Genomic DNA, 15551 nt, shown 5'->3' with positions numbered 1-15551 from the left:
GCAGCAAAAGTACAAAATCAGGATCCAAAAGAGTAGTCAAAATAACAGGCAATATGGTCAGGGGCAGGCAGCAAGCAAGGTTAGTCAGAAAACAAGGCAAGGGATAGAAAACCAGAGGTAACGCAGATAGATGCAGGCAGAGCTGGAATGCAGGACAGGGAAGCTATACTGAATAACCAACAATGGGAACACAAACTGGGGTTAGTTATATAGGAGGCCAGGGTTCTGGTCCAGAACGTAATTGGACCATCCCCCTGATCTCCAAGCACAGACACCTGAGAATAAAACAGATCCACTGGCAGGAAGACCTGTCAGTCACAGCAGAACCAAAGCACATATTAACCCTGACATGGCCAGACAGAACTCAGCAGGTGAATTCGGGTGTGTCTCCCAACAAAGGTGAGCAAATAAACCAGTGTTCACACACTGCAAACAAAAACACAGAAACAGAATACAAGAATATCAGCGCCTTCTCGGCCGCACAGCACGAGCTGAGGGGCACATAATGCTCTGCAAAGATAACATCCTGACAATTACAAGTTATGGGCATTAGATTTCTAGTGATACGTTGATCCAGGGATTATTCTTGTTGCCATTGGAGTCGGGGGGGAGTTTTCTCCCTGTGATGGGGCTATTGTCGTCTGCCTCGTGGGGGGATGTGCCTTCCCCTAGATCAACACAGTAGGGTTTCCCTAGGTTGAACCTGATGGACTCTTGTCTTGCTTCAACCTTATTTACTATGTTACTATGTTACTATCTTTTCATTTTAGTTCATTCATTTACTCTCTCTTTCTGTTCCACTCCTTATTTTGGCTAAAAATACTGACCCAAATACTTACAGAAGCACTGACCAAAATACTATGTGTGAACATAGCCCTGAAGTGGGATTTAATTTAAGTAATCACAGGGAATAGTTGTGCTGCCCAAGGCAGATAACCCTAGAAACAAAAACATGCCCTAAAACTTTGTTACCAGAGACATAATAATAGGGTACAAAAAGTCAGTAATAACATATGGGTAAGACACTTATCAGTGAGCTTTACATTTTATTAAACAGAAGAATATAGGTCAACAAGTTAATAGGGTATAGAGGTTATTGAGGGTAGAAAAGAAAATGAAAGAGCAAAAAGCAAAAATGTTATTACGTATTTTCCTTTCAATAAAGCCTAAATTAGTGTAGGCTGTGTTTGGTACAACTGTAAATTATATAGAAATAATGTAACTGTCAGGCAACTGGTTTATCAACCATTCACACTTGAATTTAGTAGCACTGAGTGTTGTGTTTGTAATGCCTACTTACAAATGTAACAATATGGATTGTTATGCAGGTAATGTATTCTAATTCCTCTTTCTGTTATTTAATTATTAAATATTTCTACTTCTTTTGATCGAACATGATGGATATGTGACTATTCTCAACCGTACTATATAACTCTGTGCTGTGCATAGTAGTAGTTGTAATAGTCATTAATTATACAATTCCTTAAGTTGCACATTCATATATTCTCAGAAGCTTTGACATCTTATTTGTCAGCAATTTAAAAAATGCACAGAGAAAACTTTTTTCCCATTGTTCTGTCAAAATGTACATCAATTATTGTGAACAGTAACGCAGGTGAAGACACCTCTCTGACACTTGAGATATGTCACAAGTATTTACAATTCTTGACCTGTACTATCTTTAAATGTTTTACACCTAAACTGTTATACAAATACAATGAAACCTGAGGCAAGTTTGTAAGGCAATGGCAATAAATCTGCCAAGCCCAATGCAGATTTGTCCAGTAGCCTAATTTGTCCTGTAATAAATCTACAATTGGGGTGAGAGCTGTAAAAATACCAGGTGGAAAGCTAAAGATAACATCTCTTCTCCACACCTACACTATGACTTTTGTTTAAAAAAAAAAAGTTGTTTTTTTGTTGTTGTTTTTTTATTAAAGTTTCATTGTAGATTTTAATACTTCCTTACTATTTATTTTTCTATATCATAAGAAATACAAGATTTTACAACTTTAACTAGAAGTTATAGAACAATTAATAATTAAGTTGTGCCAAATGTCAACTACAATTTTTACAGGGAAGATGCAAACTGGTTATTTGTAGTAATCTGTGATAGATCAGAAATCACTGGAAAAACCCAATCCTTTTCAATATAGTTATCATTCTCAGCATCAAGAACACATATCAGATTATTCTCCATTCCACTGGGCTACCAGTTTATAGATTAAAATGGAATATGTGAAATCTAGGATTCACAATATGATAAAGCTTTGAAATGGAACACATTTTGGATACATTTTATTGATTAAGTTACTCTATAATATAACTAATACAATAGGAACTGTTAATAAATTTTAAGTAGTCTTTGTGTACTGATAAATTATAGAGATTGTAATCAGAGACAAACAAACTTTCAAAAGTTCGGTTCGGCAGCTTCTGCAAACTTTAATGTAAAGTTTGGGTTTGTCTGGACCAAACCTTAAACTAACCGCATTTAGCTGCTTTAGTGCATTTCAAAAAGTTTGCTCTCATACTTAATTGTCCACACTACCCCGGTGTCCTTCTTCTCTGGAGTCCCCTGCAACCACCAAATACCATTCAGCCAATCACTGAGCAGGCTGTCACTCTCCTGCCCAATCAATCAGTGATTGACTGAGAAGGGACACCACCACAGCCAGTGATTGGCTCAGTTTGCTGTCACTCTAGAGAAGACGGTCCTATTTCAGTCATTAATTCATCACACGTCATCAATAAAGTTTTTTTTGTTTAGTACATAATAGTACATAATAATTAGTACACAATATTAGTACACAAATGCTTTAAAATCAGAACCATGTTTCTATAGAATTTTGTGAATGCTAGAATACTGTGGGAATGTTAGGTCAGTTAAACGGAAGCATAGTATTGTTGTATCAGTGTACCCATGTTACAGTTACTAATCCCACCCCAGCAGCAAGTCTACTAGCATGAAATGACAGCATTAAAAGAAACCTGTCAATAGACCTGTGGTTGGGGCAGGATCTCAGGCCATGACACAAACGCAAAACATAACACTAGTGTGAAACCAGCCTTAAGAGAATTTACCTGGTTTACATTATAATTACATTAGATACATTACATAACATTTACATATTGTAGATATGTTTCCAGCTTTCTTGGAAAAATAAACTAAGCAACTGAAGAGGACCTGCAGCTAAGGCAGAATTGGCTGTACTTTTGAGTGAAACCACCCTAGCTTGTAATGCATTACTCAACACTTCTGCCCATTATAAATTACACTAGGAAGAAAGGATAATTAATAGGACAACATAGTTGGTTGATAGAATAGAAACAGAACATAGCTATAAAAAATAAAACAAAAATAGAAAAAAATTGTATCACTTCCATATAAAATGCTTGATTTGGCTATGTTGCAAACACCGTTTAAGGCTAAATTCCCACTACGTAGCCTTACTGTGCTAAAATTGAAAAATTGAAATGAAAAAGATGTTTTTATCCACCCATACCCCTTCTCTTTTTCCATCTTCTCCCCTTCTTGGTTGGACTTGATTGGCATCAGATGTTTTTTCAACGGTGCTATATAACTATGTAAGAACAAAAAAACATAAAACCCTCATTTTATTCACCTAAGACCATATTTTTATTTTGCCTGTTTGTATCACTTTGATGACGTAAAATTTGTTAATACATGCAATTTTTGTTTATTTATACATTTTAGATCTCTAAAGGCCCTCATTCAGCTTATACTTAGCCGTAGCTGCTGTCATTGTAAGGGCCCTTTTACACAGAAAGATTATCTGACAGATTATCTGCCAAAGATTTGAAGCCAAAGCCAGGACTGGATTTGAAAAGAGGAGAAATCTCAGGCTTTCATGTATGACCTGATCTCTGTTTATAGTCTGTTCCTGGGTTTTGGTTCAAATCTTTGGCAGATAATCTGTCAGATAGTCTTTTTGTGTAAAAGGGCCCTGAGACGCATGGGCTCAAATAGGGGATAGAAAATCAGTCCTTGACCACTTTCTTCTCCCCATAGAGAACACAGGTATGCTCTACCATGCCGAATGTTCCTGTGTATGTGCAGAAGAAGCAGAGGACAGGAGCTGACAGACAAACAGTTGTTTGGACATTAGTTATTGAAGGTGTATTGTCACCTTTACAAAGGCAATCATTATCTTTATTCAGGACAATATCTGCCTTTGACAATAACCACTTTAGCCAAGACTGATATTATGATGCTCTTCGCCTATCTCTGTTTTGTTTTGTGTTTTGTTTTTGTTGTTTTGTTTTTTCGCTGCCTGTTTTAAATTGTTGTATTTTTGTCAGTTCAATGAGTAAAACTATTTAAAAATATTATTTTACCTATAGCTGTATATCTGTAGGCTATGCTCACACACAGTGTTTTTGTCAGTGTTTTTAATTCAATCAAAACCAGGAGTGGGTTAAAAACACAGAAACTGTGCAACTCTATTCGTTATAATTTTGCCCTGTCAGTTCCGCTCCTGATTTTGGTGGAAAAGACTGACCAGAAGACTGATGGAAATATTATGTGTGAGCATAGCCATAGAATGATGCAGATGTCTAGGCACTTCTATGCTGAAAAAATAAAATTCACAACACAGAGTCTTGTATGAAGGTGCCATTAAAGTGTTATGCTCAGGGATATTGAAATTACTCAATGTTTCAAATATGGACCAAATATTTTTGTGCTCACTTCCATTTAGCAATTTGTAATATATTCTGCCTGGAAAATATGTCTGTAACAATGTGAGCAAAGGAATAAAAATTTGGCAATTTTATCAATCGTCTTGTTTTTTTACCACGCTTGTTTAGTTATTGGAAGGCAAAAGAGAGCAAATCAGCATGTAGCTATCTGTGATTTAGATCAAACCATCTTAGTATTAAAGAATTACTCGTCTAGATTACAGGTGTCAAACTTGCAGCCCTCCAGCAAAACTATTATTCCAATGCCTGCAGAGCTAAAGTTTTGGCTGTTCAGGCATAACAACAATTGTAGTTGTGCAACAGCTGGAGGGCCACAAGTTTGACACCAATGGTCTAGATCATTTTTCCTTTTCAATTCATAATACAAAGTCAGTATTGATAACTAACATCCTTAGACATGTTATGGGCCCAGTAAAAGTTAGATTTGTTGTTCAGTGCTTGTCAATTCCAGTCCTGATGGCCCACCAACAAGTTATTTTTGAGGATATCCCATACAAAGAACACATGATGCACTGAGTACAATTATATCACCTGTACTAAGGTAATACTAAAGAAATCCTTAAAACATGACCTGTTGGTGAGGACTGGAATTGAGAAGCACTTTATGGCTATGTTCACACAATGTCAAAAAAAGAGAAAAGGCGTCTGCTTTTTTTTACTTAAAAAGACATCCATTCTTGCTACGATGTAATTGACATCAATGCAATGCATTGAAGTCAATGGAATGACGGATCTCCAATGCACACAGTGTATAAAATGACGGACGTTGTCTGTGCGGAAGTCAAAATAATGATCGTGCTGAGATTGTGCTGATAATTGAGAGAACTACAGGAGAGCGGATCAGGCAGGTTATATAGATAGCATGTAACAAAATCGCTCATGTCAGGCAGACAGGCTAGCTCCCTGTAGCAGCCTCTTTAAATGGACTAGAGGGCTAGGAATGCTACAGTGCTAGTGAGTACTCCAGCAATAGGAGACTGCAAACTGTAGTGTCGTATCCATATCAGCCTAATCCTTAATGACAGCATTTACACCTACGTGGAATAGAGTGAGTACCAGATCGGACAGCCAGTTATTAACAGGGACGGGCCTCTCTGGGCCTCTCTGCCTGTCAATCATCCCCTCCGAGCACGCTGACAGGCATAGAGTGGTGACTAGACGCAGACAGGGAGCCGCCCAGATGACTACCTCCCTGCCTCTGCATGCTGCATGCTCGGGTAATAGAACAGCAGCCGTGGGCTGCTCAGCAGCTTTATACAGCACTCCAGGGAACCATATCAGCCAAATTGGTAAAACTTGTTGCAGATGTTTGTGGTTGGGAATCAGGAGGCTGGTCCAATCACATTCAGGACCAGACCCCTGATCTCCTGTATAACATCCCCTTAGGCTATGTACCATTGCTGGCTATTAGATCTTAAACGTGTGCTAGTGTATCTCCTGTATTGTATACTCTTTCATGCTGGCTACCTACAGTCTGTTCCTGGCTACCTGGCTTTTTGGACCTACTGACCTCACTATTTGAATTCTGTTTTTGTTTCACATGTCATAGGTTAGGGACCTTTGCCCAGTTGCCCATAGTCCAAGGCAAGTAGAGTGGGACAGCTGGCCGAGACAAGGTCAGGGCTCACAGCCTGTGTCCGCCACTTCCCTTCCCTTGATGAATTCTACTTGCCCTTAGGTCAGCACTATTGTGTTTTAAATGTATAGTACTGTACTGTAGTGACTGAGTTGTACATTTTTCTATCAATCATACAGGTACAGTAGTTAGGTACTGGTGGACACTTTAACCAATTACACATTCATATTTTTTGGCTTGTTTCTCAAACTGATCAATACTCAACCAGCCTTCCAGAACAGATTGAGTACAGAAGTACCACTGTATATTCTGTTTATAGTATATTACTCATTTTTGTGTATTACTACACTCCATTAACGTATGATGATTAACTATTGAATGTATACGTGTTATAGTCAGAATTTCTTCCTTGACTTTCTTGACACATTAAGACAATAATAAGGAAATAAGGACTATGTTACAAGTTATGTAATTATAGTCAATAAAATACAGATAACTGACTGTTTTTGAGTTTCTAACTGGAAACTCCTTGTTTAAGAACCCCCATCTTGAATTATGCCCCAGGCTTGATTTCAACCAGTTGTGTTAAGCTTGGTTCACCAAGCGCCCTTGTTAAAAAATGTATTTTTGTGCTGTTGCTGCATGTATAGTGTCATGCTATACAGATGTATTTTAGTTGACTTTTAGCAGCCAGCTAATTATTGAATCCTCAGGCTATGAGGTGTATCTTGCTTTAAAATATGGAATATCCTTAAAAGAGCACCTGGTATATTATTTCAAGAAAACAGTAGAAGATTAAAGGTCTCCATAGATTTCTGCTTTTCTAATACATGTTCCCAATCTCTAAGCTGATTCCACATTCTTTACAGTTAGCCAACAAATCATAATTCAGATCAAATAAAAAAGGAGAACAGAACAGCAGCTTTCAATGGTGCTAGAAAGGTTGAGACTCATTGCAAATGGTGTGCATGTATTTAACCTTGATTGTGAACACCTCTTTAAAACATATGTATCACCTAGATTTTTTTTTTTTACTGATCAGACCCAAACACTGAAAGATTTTCTTATCTGTTTCTATTTTTTTATTGCAATTTTTTAATTTAATTTTGAAGAAATTATCTTGGGGGCATACATCTTGCCTGAGCTGCATTTAACAGAATTTAGACATAATAAATTTACATTAAATATGCTTTACAGCAAGCTTCGTGAAGCAATAGACTGGAGGGGACCTATTGATTTCTATGGGACAGTTTTCTCAGCATGCCCTTTGACCTGTGCTGAGCTCAAGGAAGAACAGACTGATCCTGACTTATCTCTATACTGGTGTCAACTTTCATTCCAATACTTGCTGTGATGATAGTGAGGAGATTGCTGAAGCACTGAAGAACAGGAAGCGTCAGCTTATCATTAGGTAGAATGAAAACTGCAAGACTCGGTCATGTGTAAAGATTATCCTTTCCTAGAAGCAGGGTATATAGTAAAGAAAATCTTTGCATATATACACAATGACAGCACATACCACATTTTTGGTTCAAAAGAAAAACCTCTATAATAAGCTAGAGGCATACAAAGGAATATAGTAGATATAGTAGCAGAGAATCTATGCACTTCTATGGCAGGCTTATTATGGCTTCCTACAAAAAAGGAGCTATGCATTGCCAAGTGTATAAGCCTTTAACAGCTTACCCTATTGATGTTGCAGCTAATGAAATAATTTGACCTTCTTTATGTATCGCTTTATTAATATACATGCTAGATTATCTATTTGTTTAACTATACTGTATTAATCTCACTCAACCTCTTTTCTCAGATTAGTGTTGTCATTATTATCGCCCTTATACTTAACCTGTTTTCAAAAACTCTGAACAGTGTAAACACAAGGCCAGCCTTATCTTTATAAGAAGATTAAACATAAAACCCTGAGAGAAAAGAGGTTTTCAAATGTTCAGGCATGTATTAGGAGTTAGTGGAGCGCAGAAAAAAATCACAGGTTGGCCAATTTCACATGGCAATATTTTGATCAGCATTGTACATGAGTATCTGCAAGCCAAAACCAGAAAATATTATAATAGAGGAATTTGCCCCGTGTCCATGTTTTCATACCTGCTACTGGTTTTGGCTTAAAAATACTATTGTAATAAAGAGGTCTTATGAAGAATGAAATTATTTTCTTATTGCTGAACTTGTCAATTTCTTTCCATCAATTGAATCTGAACAGAATAGAGATTTAATAGACATGGCTGCATTGATTGCTGTTTTCCCACTGATAGAACATATTCATTAGCGGCATTACTGGGGAAAAACAAATGCAAATTGCATTAACTGCAGCCTGATGACATGTCCTCTTGTTGCCACTCTCTATCCTTCGCCGTTTATCTTGTATTAAAAAGCATTGTTGGAAAGTGCTGATTGAGTGAATAATCTACACAGACATGAAAGCTGCACATTAATGTGCTGGGGTCTGTCGCTCCACGTCTAATGCCACACTGATCATTCTTCATTCTCTTCTGCTGAAGTTATTTTTGAAGCTACGAGAATATCACGTTGACACTAAGACTTCTTCAAAGTAAGCGTATAAGAAAATGAATTGGCAGCAGTAATTTTTCTTACATATGGGAGAGATTTTTTTGGCTTGCTGTGACTGCCTGTGGGTGAACACAGCTTTCCGTTCAACATGAACAAAAAAGGGAAAGTTTACTTCTCTATTGAGTATAATTTTTTTGACTTTTTGGCAGCTCCTCAAAAGTGTCTTGAAACATTTTACATAAGAAGCAGTCCATCTTCTTACAGTTTATTAAAAAAAAAAAAAAAAAAATATATATATATATATATATATATATATTAAAATTGTAAGGTACACAATATTAATAATATTTCATTTAAAAATATCCATCCTATTAGTAACATAAAAAAAAGATTTTCATGCAGTGTTTATAGCTTTTAGTTAAGAAACAGGACTGAGAAAATATACACCTGCTTTACAATTGACAAAAAAAAAACATTACAATTCAGACTATAATTGCATTTGTTGAGCTAATTGCAGTTTGCTAAAGGGAAACATACTTTTCTGAGTTGGCTATTCCATGAATCTAAAACTGCTTCAAAGAATTTTCAGAGGTGGGTAAAGCCAATACAATACACCAAGTAATCACAAGGGGATTATCAGCAACTGAAGGCTGTAGGACAATCGCTGCCAAACAATGGCAGATGATCTTATTATGCTTAGCAAAAGTCAATGGACTTGTGGCTCCATGTACAGATTTGGTAGGCTTTTATAGCATTTTGATTAATATATCAAAAATTAGCTCAATATTAGTCAATATTCATATTGAAAAGAGCTTTAAAGTGTCACTGACGTTATATCTTTCAAAATCTAAATCAACAGGGCAACAAGTTTTTAATTTACTTTTATAATTTATTTATTAGTTATCATGCTATAAAACAAAACTATACTTAACTGAAATCCAGGCCCAGTCTTCTGAAGGCAGATTTTTAGTCTTGCACTGGGGGAATAAAAGAGACTAATTACAGGAATTCCAGTCATTACAGAGTGTCACAGATCACCACAGATCATCAGCACCTCAGGTCAGGTCCCGATGCTGACAGATTTCCTTTAAATTTATTTTTTAATCAGATATGCAATTACTCTCTCTTATGCTGTCCTCCTGTGTGTAATAAGTTTTGGAATGGACATTAACCTCTTCTTATATGAAATATGTAATTCCAACATGTAGTCTTGGTATACTTGAATTGTGTCCTATAACACCTAGATAAGCAAGTTGATTTATTATAAGTGTCATCCTATTGTCTTTTTGAGAAAAGGGGGGGGGGGTATCAATCCTGCATCCAGCGTACATCTGCAAAAAGTCACAGATTTTTGACAATGTATGGCTTGCTTGCCTAATGGGTAAGTGGGGGGATACAGCAAGGCACAGAGGGGGGCATGATCTTCTCCTGCGCCTGGTTTACCGGAGCTGCTATACATTTCTAAGGCTGCAGCATAGAATAGGAGGATCCACCAACCCCCAATGACTTCTCTTCTTGTCTGTTCATTTTACATTAGAGTGAACAAATTAGCCATGAAATCCTACCTAAACAATTTGATCATACACACTGGTATGTCTGTACCTGTTCAGACCTAATTACAATTCTCTTTCCGTAAGTACAGCAGAGACTGCGGTTTTTGGCCATGATTCAGTGTCTGAATTGTATGTGTTCCTTGTTCTTTGTGATCGACAGGTTCCACAACACCCATCTGGTTTCTTCTGCCAACCCTAGTGCTGAACTGCAGATGTTTTTAGATAGTCACCTTTGCCACTCATCTCCCTTTCCTGCCAATCTGTGTTCTGTGTGGCCTGCATTCCAGGCCATTCCACTTGTGCTTTAGGATGTCTCATAAGACCTCCACTTGTGCTCTTGGACTTTACTTGCAATAGTCTTTGGTAGCTTGAGCTGGAGTTTCCTATTAGATTATATTGCTTGGAATTCTGATCTTCTCCATTCTTGTATAGTTCTGCTCTCTCAGTTTGACCTGTATCTGCCTGACTATTCTTCATTGTGTTTTTTTGTCTTGTCTCGTTCTGTGTTTCAGTGTTTCACTTACCTAGTGGAGGGAACATCATCCAGTTGCCAACTGCCTAGAGTTGGGTTGTAAAGTAGGCACAGACAGTCTCGGGGGGCCTAGCATTAGGGCTCACACTGTCTAGTCCCTGTCTTTCATTCAGGTCCCAGGTTTCCCTACACATACATTATTTGATCCACATTACTATTCAAGCTTAATTAGAGGCAGTAAAATCGGTATTTATCTCTTATGATTGTTTCAGCTTTGTCATACCAGCTCCTGCATAAAATACCACTTTTACTGTAATAGATAATGCAATGTAACCTCTTCTAAAGGTGGCCATACAAACTACATTGAGCAAAAATTTCCAATGATGGTCTGCATCAACTGGCTATAAGTCTTAGTTGCTACATTTTCCCAAAATCTATTTCTTATGGTTAAAATTGCATATCAAGTTTACTCTAATCTGCATGGACACTTCCCAAATTATTCTAAGGGACAGGAACTGATGGGAAGAAGTTATGTACATTGTGAAAATAAATCTAGGTATCCATCAACATTGTGCATATTAGGCATTAAAAAATAAAGTGTAAATAGCAGCAGATCCAGAATTCAATGTATATTGCAACTTTTTTTTATAGTTTCTGAGGGGATTGTTAATCCATGTATGTGTGTACATTAAGCACATTGGTTTATGTACATTTATTTAGATTGAGCACATTTCTAACTCTGGTTCCCAGCAGCAACTGAGGGGATGTCAAGCAGGGGGGATCAGGGCAGCAGGAGGGATCCCCTGCTTGTCCTGCTACTTCCTGCTTTTGAAACAGACTTGTTTCAGCACTGTCCAACCTCAGTAAGTCGCTGCTTAGATGAATGTATCTCAGAAGTAGCAAGCTGAGTGATGGGAAAGGGACTGGATGATGTCACATCTGGAGCCACAAGACACCCAGGTAGGTAAGTATTACTTATTTTTTATTTTTATTGTACCCATTACCATCCCAGTCCCAAACCAGCCAAATAGAAACTTTTTTGGGTGGCCAGATAACCCCTTTAAGTAATGCCAAAAAGATATTTAAACAATAAAAATAAAGACTTGTTATTCCATTTTCTTTGAATTTAGTCTTCTTTTTAAAACCACCCAAAGAGACATTTACCTAGACTTGATTAATTCTGAAAGTTATAAAACAAAATGTATATGGTTCTCTAAAAGATCCAGGTGTAATTGCACTATTGCTAGTGATATGTGCAAGGAAATCACTGAATCCCTGCAGTTAATCCACATGCAAATGTCTGTAAATAATTTTTGGCCTCAACTCAGCTCCTCAGCATTATGAATTCATCACAGACTTTTGCAGCTGTGCATCTTTTTACTTACATTTTCATTTAACAAGCACCGAAAAAAAAAATATTGTGGCACAAAGATGCTTTCTGTGATCATTGCATTAACTTCTCAATGCCCATGACCAGTGTTAACAGCCAAAATTATTGCTTGACAGGCTGTCAGGGAATATAAAGAATACTCTTACCACCTGCTCTTCGCAAAAATTAAACTATGCAAACACCTAGCTCTGTGTCCCCATATAAAATGGTCTGTGGGCAGTCTGGGATCAGGTCTTACAGTTTGCATGTAATAATAATTATAATGTACTTAAATATTAAATCCTACCGTAAATGACATTTGCAGCATTTTCTGGAAACCTGCACACAAATGCGACAAATGACTAGAAGCATGTCAATGGATTGTCCATAATACATTCTTCCTTAAACACTATTATCTTCTCATCCTTAATATGGTAAAACTGAAACCTTAATATTCTTCATAATAAGTCCACTTTCAGACTAAGGTATGTTGGTTAGTTTTTTAAAATATTTGTAACCAAAAATGAAGAGTGGGTCCAGAACAAGAGATGCTAATCTTCCCACTCCACTTTTTCTCTGGATATATTAAGTCCCCATTTACACAGCCATCGCTTGTCGGCATCAAGCAAGTAAGAGCGGGGGAGGGGCCACGGGGAGCTACAAGAGGGCTGCATGGGTGATCGTTAACTTATCCGGAGAGCCCATAGAAGATATCGGCGGTCTGCTGCCACTGCTCCTATTACATGGAGCAACAGCAAAAGAATGTTGGTATCCAGATCGTTGGTTTTTCAACATGTGGAAGGACATAAAAAAACAACAATAAGCTGACATTGTGCATGTCGGCTGATTGTTGCCTTTTATTACACAAAGCAATTATCATCTGTAAAGGACAATAATCAGTAAAGTAAGGCTGATAGTCACTTCGTGTAATAGGACCATTTTACTCCTGGCTTTGACTTGTAAATGTTTTTCTACCCATCATGCTTAGATCAAGTAATAATCTTACATCTACATATTAGTTTGCTAATATTGGCCATATAGTATAGACAATTCCCAACAATGATGGACTTTTTCATGAAGACAACCTCTGTCCATATGTCCTGTTAGGCACTCTGGCTTTACTCAACCTGTCTGTGTCCCTTCAAAGTTACAACAATATTGATATCAGTGTTATATCAGTGATGTCCAAAATAAGAATGAGGGAATAAACATAGACTTATTTGCAGTGTTGTATCTCAATGTAATTTTCAGAAGCAGAATGGCAGAAATAATTTTTGTTGAATCTGTCCATTAAAGTGCTTTAGTTAAACCAACAATGTATTTAGGCCCCTGCAAGGTGTCAGATTGTAATACCACATAGATCAATAAGACCCACTGTGAGAAAGTGACAGGAGAAAGTCAGCAGACGTAAGCAATGGATGGTGACAATATGATGATGTCTTCTCATGTCAAGTAACCAAAGCAATCAATCGCTGCTCAATGTGGTGATGTTTTGACCACAGTGATGTTGTGGCATCAATATTGACAATATATCATCATTCTAGGTTTTCAACAATGAACAACAATTGCCAACACCAAGAACACCGAGACCATCACAAGGAACAAATATCACTAACAGTGGTAAGTTTTTACAGAATTTGTAGTTTAGGCACATACATGGTATATTAAAAATTCAGAAAACCAGAAAATGTCCAATGGTGTATACTGTGTAGATCAACAAAATATTGTAGAAAATGTAACAAAGAAAGAGCACAAAGTCTTTACTTTTGTTAAGTAATCTTTTGGGACACACAGTAAGTTCAAGTTTGCTCAAACTTCAATTCTCGGCATATGAATCCTGCTACTGAGATAAGATGGATGCAACCCTAGGGCTGCATCAATTTTCTCCAGCCACAGATTTATCTCTAGTGCTTGATAGCCTATGAGTATCTGACAGGTGGAGTACCAACACCGGGTTCACCTGCCAACCAGCTGTTCGGCTAAACTGACTAGGTGTACACAGTCAATGTAGCTGGTAGTTTAAGCTCCATTCATTGTGTGGTGGTCATGCCAGCTTACTGCAGCTTAGCTCCCATTTTTGTCGAGCCCAGCACTACCTATACACAAGGTACAGATTCATGACTTCTAGCTCCATTCACCATGGATATACTTGTCCAATCAGCTGTAATAATCCTTTATTAAAGAAAAAGTCCGGCGAAATAGCTTTGTATCATCAATATACACTTATTATAGCTTTGTATCATCAATATACACTTATTATGGCAAATGCTTATAAAGTGCTTTTTTCCCTGCACTTACTACTGCATCAAGACATTACTTACTACATAAAATGGTGATGTCACGACCCGACTCCCAGAGCTGTGCGGGATGTGGCTGCTGGAGAGGATGATGGCAGAGGGGCACTGAAGGACACAGGGCACTGGAGGGACATCCCTCTGCCTTCATCCTCTCCAGCAGCCACAGCCCGCACAGCTGGACTTTTCCTTTAAGGACAGTAAATCATGACTAAAGTAATTATGGTTACCTTTCAAATTAAAATGCAATGTGTTTAAATAGCTATGCAATACTGAATCAATTTAAAGAGGTATTCTGGAAAAATGAAATTGTTTTTAAATCAACTGGTGCAAGAATGCAATAGAGATTTGTATAGAGACTTCTATTTAAAAAAACTCAAGCCTTTCAGTACTTATCAACTGCTGTATGTTCTGCAGGAAGTTGTGTATTCTTTCCAGTCAGGGACAGTGCTCTTTACTTTCACTACAGTTTGTTTTGTTTGCTAGAGCAGTAGCAAATCCCCATAGAAAACATCTCCTACTCTGAACAGTTCCTGACATTATCAGAGGTGGCAGCAGGAGCACTCTGTCAGACTGGAAAGAAAACACCACTTCCTGCAATGCATATACCAGCTAAGTAATAGAAGAAGAAGAAACTCTGACTGCAGAATTGAATACTAAAGAAAATACTGAACAATGTACTGTTGATGCTAAAGATTGTATACAATTTAAAGCTTTTTGTTAATTCTATCACCCAATTTTAAGAACTACAATGATTACAATTACATTTCTTTTTCAATGTATTTATTTCAAAACTATTTTAAAAATACTCCACAGAATCATATGCTGCTGCATATAGGAGAAAAGAGAGACTAATAGTGAACAATATACTTGAAGTGTTTTCACCCCAGGTCACTAGTCCTGAAGCATGAGTGTCATATCCTGTGGACAACTGTAAACTCATTTATTAGAACTAAGCTGACTTTGGGTATTGGTTACAAAAAAAAAATGTCAGGTGCTACACAAATCATTTTCTTAGACAATGTGGATTATGAACTTG

The 15551-nt window shown here is 37.3% G+C and overlaps 1 long non-coding RNA gene across 1 annotated transcript in view; it reads left to right on the top strand.

The window, feature by feature from the left end:
* The window catches only part of LOC138784645 (uncharacterized), a 35814-nt gene that overhangs the window by 17381 nt on the left and 2882 nt on the right, over nucleotides 1–15551 (top strand). The window contains exon 2 of the long non-coding RNA XR_011361898.1: nucleotides 13763–13838. This is a non-coding gene — a long non-coding RNA (uncharacterized lncRNA). The remainder of the gene's footprint in view (nucleotides 1–13762; nucleotides 13839–15551) is intronic.

This window comes from Dendropsophus ebraccatus, chromosome 2, assembly GCF_027789765.1.
Source record: "Dendropsophus ebraccatus isolate aDenEbr1 chromosome 2, aDenEbr1.pat, whole genome shotgun sequence".
Taxonomy (NCBI): Eukaryota; Metazoa; Chordata; class Amphibia; order Anura; family Hylidae; genus Dendropsophus; species Dendropsophus ebraccatus.
Note: the sequence above shows the minus strand (reverse complement) of the source record. Positions and strands in the feature narration are given on the sequence as shown.